Source organism: Chrysochloris asiatica, unplaced genomic scaffold (assembly GCF_000296735.1).
Source record: "Chrysochloris asiatica unplaced genomic scaffold, ChrAsi1.0 scaffold00017, whole genome shotgun sequence".
NCBI classification, from domain to species: domain Eukaryota; kingdom Metazoa; phylum Chordata; class Mammalia; order Afrosoricida; family Chrysochloridae; genus Chrysochloris; species Chrysochloris asiatica.
In genome coordinates, this window is record NW_006408535.1 from 26,708,123 (window position 1) to 26,716,839 (window position 8,717).

Below are 8,717 nucleotides of genomic sequence, written 5' to 3' on the forward strand. Positions count from 1 at the left end.
AAAGTTTTATCACTATTATTATTAAGGACTTACACCTCTTTGAAACCAGACCTTATAAAATGTGTGCTGAGTGACATGAAAAGAGTCAAGGGATACATTGGTCTTTACCAAAGCTTCCCAAACAAGAACTCTCTATAGTGCACAAAGATAGATGCTTAAAAGGAAGAAAAGCACTAGCATTAATATACAGTAATCCCTGGAATGGACTTTTGGTGTGGCACTGTAGGATCAGTACTAGACTTCGAACCATCAGAATGGCAGTTCAAACTCACCAGGTGCTCCTCAGAAACCCTATTCAGGATTGCTATGAGCCAGAACTGACTCGATGGTATTTAACAACAACAACAATCTCTGGAATATGTTAAGTGAAGAAAATATACACGAATATACAAAATTCTACAACTGCTTTGGGAAGGTGCTTAAAAGTTACCAAAGTGCTTAGTTTAAAAGACCAATTTTTAAAGACGTTTTAGAATCAGTAAGACCTAGCCCACTAACTAATGAACACAGAGGATTCAATCTAGACAGAGCCTTTTTATATCCCATAGTATTTTAAAAGACAGTAAATCTCAGATGTTCCCAGATTATTCTTCAAAGAGTTCAAAGAAATGGCTTTGATAGTGACTGCTTTGCATGTGGGCTGATGGTCATTTCTAAGAGGCAAACTGAAACTAATTTGAGGTAGTGACAGCAAAGAGCAAGTCAGGTCTGGGAGACTGCTAACAAGGTCATACTTTAAACCTGGAGAGAGGCCTGCCTTCTGGACTCCTTGAGCATATGGAAAATGCTAAACTTGCTGAAGAGACAGGTAAGTTTCCATGTTACTTTGCATCTGTAAAACCGGTTCATCCAGATGAAATGTGAAGGTGAGATTAATAACTTGTCTTTGAAGCAGTAGTTTTAGAAAGCCGTAGGAAAGGAAATATACAGACCTGAACTTAGTTTGTGAGTTAACCATAGACTGGCTGAGTTGAGATTGGTTTTAGAGGCCACATCGTCTCAGTGCCTGTATCAGGGTTTTCCAGATGTTGGTCTGCAGAATAGCTGGGTCAAGTTCCACCTGCAGGAACATCTTTAAAATCGAAATTTCCAGGCAACTCCATTGTTAGCCAGCTCCACTATAAGAAAAGCAAATTGGAAAGAGCAGGGTGGATCAGGCTGCTGAAGTGAAGCACAAGATATAGAAATCTGATCTACCCACCGCCATAGCCTCTTGAGGGACAATCAGTGATTGTTGTCACAGCAAAGGCCATCAAACTGGGTGTCCCAGTAAAAGGCAGGGTATGATGATATGTTCTATTCATTCCTCAGTGTTAGTCATAGAAACAGAGCCAATAGAAGATACTTGTGTGTATACAGAGACAGACAAAGAGAAGAGAGACTTTAAGAAATTGGCTCAAATGATCATGGGGACTAGCAAACTCAAACTCCATAGGGTAGGCAGTAGTGTAGAGACTCCAATAATACATCTATGTTACAGTCTTGAGGAGGAATTTCTTTCCTCTATAAAACCTTGGTTTGGGTTCTTAAGGCCTTCAGCTGATGAAATGCGGTCTGTTCCGATTTTTAAAACTTCTTCGTTTAGAGTGAACTGATTGTAAATGTCAATCACACCTACAAAAGATCTTCACAGCAACATCTACACTACTGTTTGAATAGTAATGGGACACGATAGCCTAGCCAAGGTGACACATAAAATTAGCCACCGTACAGACAGACAGATAGGCCTGCTGAGACTTGCAGTTCTCATCCAAAAGATTAGGAAAAGGGAGTAGAAGTACAATCATGAGACCCAATTGTAAAAAATAAATTTTGAAAATAAGCCTTGAGAAAGTTATCCACACAGGGAAACAAACATGGCAGGATCGAAGAGGTGAGTAGCGAGGCTAACCTAGGACTAGGTCATGAGAAGAGCACAGATGCCTAGTTATTAAGACTAAATAAAGGACAAGTTGCTGTGGTTGAGTGCCGTTGAGTCAGTTCTGACTCATGGCGACCCCGTATAGAGTTTCCGAGGAGGAGCTGGTGATTTTTACCCATTGACCTTTGCCGTCTAATGCTTACCCCACAGCAGCACACCTGGACTCCAGAGGAGAGTTTGTTGTGATTAAATACCATTGAGTTGGTTTCAACCCACAGTGACCCTGGATAGGGTCTCCGAGGAGCAGTTGGTGAGCTTGAACTGGCAAACTTGCAGTTCAAATGACTTTGCAGTCTGGCGCATTAACCCACAGTGCCACACCAGGATTCCAAAGGAGAGGTAGTATCTGTCAAAGGAGAGGTAGTTGTTGTTAAGTACTGTGGAGTCAGTTCCAACTCATAGTGACCCTGCACAGGGTTTCCGAGGCTGAAAATCTTTACTGGAGCAGAACACCTCATCCATCTCCCGTGGAAACACTGGTAGTTTCAAACTACTGACCTTGAGGTTGGCAGCCTGACTCATAACCACTACGCTATCAGAGCTTCTTAAAGGAGAGGTAGTATCTGTCAAAAGCGGCACAAGCAGTTTGCCCTCAGTGGCATCATGAAAGAAAGCTTTGGCAATCTGCTTTCATAAAGATTACAGTCAAGTAAACCCAATGAACAGTTCTACTCAGTTGGAATTAACTCAACAACAACAGGTTTTGAGGGAGAGTTTGAAGGTTGGTTGATATCCTTCAAATAAGAAGCCCTGTTGGCGCTGTAGAATAAGCATTGAACTATGAACCACAAGCCCCTTATTGGGAGAAGATGAGACTTTCTGCCCCTATAAACAGTTAGAGCCTCAGAAGCCCTATACATGCTTGCTCTGAGTCAGAATCGACTTGAAGGAGTGGGTTTGGCTTTGGTTTTTAAGTGGTAAACTGGTTAAAGAATTCAACCGATAACTGAAAGATCAAGGGTTCAAATCCAAACAGCTGCTCTGTAGGAGAAAGATGTGACAATCTGCTTCTATAAATACTTTGTTGTTGCTGAGTGCCATTGCATCAGTTCTAACCCATAGCGACCCTGTATAGGGCTTCCGAGGAGCAATTGGTGAACTTGAACCACCAATCTTGTGGTTGAAACTGACTTTGTAGTCCAGCACATTAACCCACAGCACCACGCCAGGAAATCCTCTGAGGCAGTTCTACTCTGTAATATAGTACCTGGCAAGGAGCTCTGGTAGCATACTGGGTTGGTTGTGAGTTAGATTGCTAACCACAACGTCAGCAGTTTGAATATACCAGCTGTCCCATGGGAGAAAGATAAAGCATTCTGCTCTTGTGAAGATTTATACCTTTGGAAACCCTATGCAGAATTGTTATGAATCAGAAATAACCCCGTGACTCATAACTACAACCACCATAGTCCTGGTATATGGCAATGTCTAAATGGAATTTCATACCTTGTAACCCTTAAGAATCTCTAATAGTGTAGTGGTTACCACTTGGGCTGCTAACCTCAAGGTCAGCAGTTCGAAACTACCAGCTGTTCTGCAGAACAAAGATTAGGCTTTCTGCTCCCATAAAGATGTACAGCCTCAGAAACCCTATTTAGGGTCACTATGAGTCAGAACCGATTCCACAGCACACCACCACCACCACCAAAAGGAAACCCTAAAGCTATGCTGGTCTGTTTGCATGACAATATGTTTAAAACTTACAAGTTTTCTACATCTGATTTGCTTTCTTATCTTGCTTATAAAAGCCCTATGTTTAACATCTTCTACCCAACCACATTTCTAACCATGGTCTTTCAAGGTGTGTACCCTCTGCAAGCTGACCCATGAGCACAAGAAGCTTCTTCCCCAAATCTTACAGGTACTTAGGTAGTTGTCCTAACCTGTACACCCTTCCCTCTCTCATAAAAATACCCAAATTATATTAAGAACATACTCTGTTCTAGGTGGAGTCTCTGAGTGATACAAACAGTTAGAACCATCAGCAGCTACACAAAAGATTGGAGGTTTGAGTCAACCCAGTAGGCACCTTGGAAGAAAAACTTGTTAATCTACTTCCAAAATTGACCCAAAGACAACTAGTATAAAATAATATAATAGATAATATTATTTTAACCCTTTTACTGATCAGTAAATTTAGGCTTTAAATTAAAAAGAAGTAACAAGCATGAGATCACACATTTAGTAAATGGCAGAATCGTGACTTTGGACTCAGACTTACCTGTGGCCAAACTGTTGAGTCGAGCCCTCAGGCTGTCCACCCTGTTGACGCAAGCTGCTTGCCATTCCTCTGTGAAGTAGAGGACAGCTTCATATTTTACTGCATCAAAGGCCACACCACAAATTTTATTTAAGCACATCCAAGTCTGAAAACCAAATAGAGACTCAGGAGAACACTTGATTATCCATTGCAAAAGATACCCTCAGGCAAAGAGGGAAATAATGAAGCTCACTGAATACATAACCAGAGTTTTTCTGTGGGAGACTTTAGCTGAGCCTCACTTTTTAACAGCAGTTTTGTCAGAATCATGAAAACAAATAATGATAAACGCTTTAGGAAGAATCATTCTAAACCTTGGTTTTAATGCCATTTTTAGTGGAGTTGGAATTTTCGGAGGAACAAGTCAGTCTTTCCAGTTCTCATCTCTGTATTCCTCCTTTCTGAGTGTGTGGGCACGTCCTCATCTACCTCTGTACACTAAGCTTTGTCCCCACTGTCCCCACTCCTTATTTTAGCTGTTGTTGTTAGGTGTCGTTGAGCCAGTTCAAACTCCTAGTGACCCTATGCACATCAGAACAGAACATTGCCCAGTCCTGTGCCATCCTTACAATTGTTACATTTGAGCCCATTGCTGCTGCTACTGTACATTGGGAGTCTTCCTGTTTTTCAATGATCCTCCACTTTACCAAGCATAATATCCTTCTCCCAAGACTGGTCCCTCCTAACAATATGTCCAAAGTATGAAAGACAAAATCTGGCCATCCTTGTCTCCAAGGAGCATTCCGGCTATACCTCTTTCAACAGAGACCTGTTTGTTCTTCTGGCATGGTACTTTCAATATTCTTCTCCAACACCATAACTCATATTCATCAATTCTACAGTCCTTATTCATTGTCCAACTTTCGCATGCATTTGAGACAGTTGAATGTATCATGGCTTGGATCAGGCGCACCTTAGTCCTCAAAATGATATCTTTGCTTTTGAACACTTTAAAGAGGTCTTGTACAGATATCCCCAATGCAGTACATTATTAGATTTCTTAACTGCTGATTTCATGAGTTTTGATAGTGGATCTAAGCAAAATGAAGTCCTTGGAAACTTCAATATTTTCTCCATTTACTGTGATGTTATTTATTGATGCAGTGGTGAGGGTTTTTGTTTTCTTTACATTGAGGCACAACCCATCCTGAAGGCTGAAGTCTTCTATCTTCATCAGTAAGTATGTTAAGTCATCACTTCTAGGAAGGGAGGTTGTATCATCTGCATGTTGCAGGTTGTTAATGAGTCTTCCTCTAATCCTGATGCCACATTCTTCATATAACCCAGCATGTTGGATTATTTGCTCAGCATACAGATTGAATAAACATGGTGAAAAAAGACAGCCCTGGCACACACTTTTCCTGATTTTAAACAATTCAGTATACCTATGTTGTTCTAGCAAGTCTCTTGGTTTATGTACAGGTTTCTCATGAATGCACAATCAACTGCTCTGGAATACCTATTCTTCACAATATTATCCATAGCTTGTCATGATCCACACAGTAAAAAGCCTTTGCATAGTCAATAAACACAACGAATCGGGCTGCGAACCTTAAGGTCAGTGGTTCGAAACTACCAGCCGCTCCGCGGGAGAAAGATGAGGCTTTCTACTCCCGTAAGGATTTATACCCTCGGAAACCCTGTACAGGGTCGCTATGGGTCGGCTCCGACTCGAAGGCACTTAACAACAACAACAACAAAACCCTTCCTGGTATCCTCTGCTTTCAGCCAAGATCCATCTGACATCAACAATGATCTCCCTAGTTCAATGTCCTCTTCTGACAGTTCCCTGCTGATGTATTATTGCAGTCATTTTTTAATTATCTTCAGAAAAATTTTGCTGTCATGCAGTATTAAAGGTATTGTTCAATGATTTCCACATTCCATTGGATAAATAGGCACAAATATGGATCTCTTCCAATCAATTGGCCAGGTAACTGTCTTCTAAATTTCTTGGCATATATGGGTGATCTCCAGTGTTTCATCATGTTGAAAGAGTTCATCTTGTATTCCATCAATTCCTGGAGGCTTGTTTCTCAGTAAAGCCTTCAGTGCAGTACCATCTGTTCTTGCTCATATGCTTCTTCTTGAAATGGTTAAACATCGACCATTTCTTTGGGGCACAGTGACTTTGTGTATACCTCCCATCTTATTTTGATGCTTTCTTCATCATTCAATATTTGCTCATAGAATCCTTCAGTATTTCAAGTCAAGGCCTGGATTTTTTCTTCAGTTCTTTCAGTTTGAGAAATGCTGAATATGTTCTTCCCTGTTGGTTTTCTAAGTCCATATCTTTGCATATTTTATTACAACACTTGACTTTGGACTTCGTCTTCTCAAGCTACCCTTTGAGATTTTCTGTTCAGCTCTTTTTCTTCCTGTTTCTTCCATTTGATTTTTTTTTTCTTTTTTAAGAAATCAGATTTTATTGTAAGCTGGTATCACTTAGTGAAAAGGGATGTTATTGGTCTGGGGGGTTAAAAACACCCAATTCAAATCTTAGCTTTTCTGGTGGTGTGACATTGGGTAACTCATGTTACATCATTGCCAGGGTTCTTCCATTTGCTTTTATTTCTCTATGCTTCTCTATGTTTCCAAGTTTTTCCCAACTGCCATTTTGCTATTTTCTTTCTTTCCTGTCTTTTCAATGGAAAGAAAGTACCTTTTATTTTCTTCTTTTATGATGTTCTTGATGTCACCCCATAGCTCTCTGGTTTTTGGTGACTAGTGCATCTAATCTGCTCTTGAGATGATGTTTACATTCAGGTGGCATATATTGAAGGCCATATTGTGGCTTTTGTGGATTTCCTTTCATTTTCTTCAGCTTCAGCCTGAATTTGCATATGAGCAATTAATAGTCTGTTCCACAGTCTGTCTGTGGCTTTGTTTTGAAAGATGATACTGAACTTTTCCACCATCTCTTCCCACAGATGTAGTAAATTTGATTCCTATGTAATCCATCTGGTGAGGTCTATGTGTATGGTCTCTTATGAAGTAACTTTTTACCTTGTTTAAATAATGTATTTGCAATGAATAAATCATTGATCTTACAAAAAGCATCATGCTATCTCCAGCATCATTTCTACCACCAAGGCCATATTTTGCAGCTACTGATCCTGCTTTATTTTTAGCCTTTGTTTCCAATCATCAGTAATTATCAATACATTATGATTGCATGTTTGATCCAGCACCATATCTGATAATGTTCTCATGCTACACATGTTTTCATCTCTGGCCCTATATCTGACAATGTTTCACTGCTATTCACAAGGTTTTCAGTGGCTAATCACTCAGAAGTAGTCTGCCTCTTCTTCTTCCTAGTCTATCTTAGTCTGGAAGGTCTACTAAAACCTGCCCAACATGGATGACCTTACTGGTATATGAGACACCAGTGGTATAGCCTCCAGTATCACAGCAACATGCAAGCCACCATAGTCTGGCAGAATGACAGATGAGTGGAGGCCTTGACGCTCAGAAGGAATTTAATAGCTCTAGGATTATACTCTAAGGAGCTCTGGTAGCATAGTGGTTACGAATCGGGCTGTGAACCGCAAGGTCAGCAGTTTGAAACTACCAGCAGTTCTGAGGGAGAAAGATGAGTCGTTCTGCTCCCGTAAAGATTTACAGCCTCGGAAACCCTCTGCAGGGTCGCTATAAGTCAGAACCGACTCCACGGTACTTAACAACAACAACAACAAGGCTTATACTCTATCAGCATTGTTACCCTTGATATTACTCTGGTCCTGATCTTATGTGTCATTTCAACAAAGAATAAGTCACAGTAGATAGACATAGATAGATAGATAGATAGATAGATAGATAGATAGATAGATAGATAGATAGATAGATACAATAAACAGATAATGTTGTTAAGTGTCATCAAGTAGCTTAGATAGATGATGATTGGTGGTGGTTATGTGCTGTGGAATCAATTCTGACTCATAGTGACCCTGCACAGGGTTTCTGAGGCTGTAAATCTTTACGGGAGCAGAAAGCCCCATCTTTCTCCTGCAGAACTGCTGGTAGTTTCGAACTGCTGACCTTGCAGTTTGCAGCCCGATTCATAACCACTACGCTACCAGAGCTCCTTTTAGATCAATGATACGTAGATAATTTTATATAATTGCACACATATGCTTATATCTATCAATCTTTGTATGTTGATAATCAAGGGGTTCGAAAAAGTTAGGGGAAAAAATTCCATTATCTTTTTTTTCCTCTTCTCTTTTTCTTTTTAAGTTTTTATTGTGAATTGAGTGACTGTTTGCATAGGTGAACATTAGTTTTACACTCATGCTATTGTATTTTGTTTCACTGCAATAATTATAATCCCCTCCATGCATCATCATTTAACAGTATTTGCTTCTATTCCCTCTGTTGTTGTTGTTTTTCTTCTGTTTTTGGATGTACACAGAAACACTCAGGAATATGTTGTTGTTTTGTTGTTGTCAGGTGCCATCGAGTCAGAACTGACTCATAGTGACCCCATGCACAGCAGAACAAAACAATGTCCGATCCTGGGCCAACCCCACCACC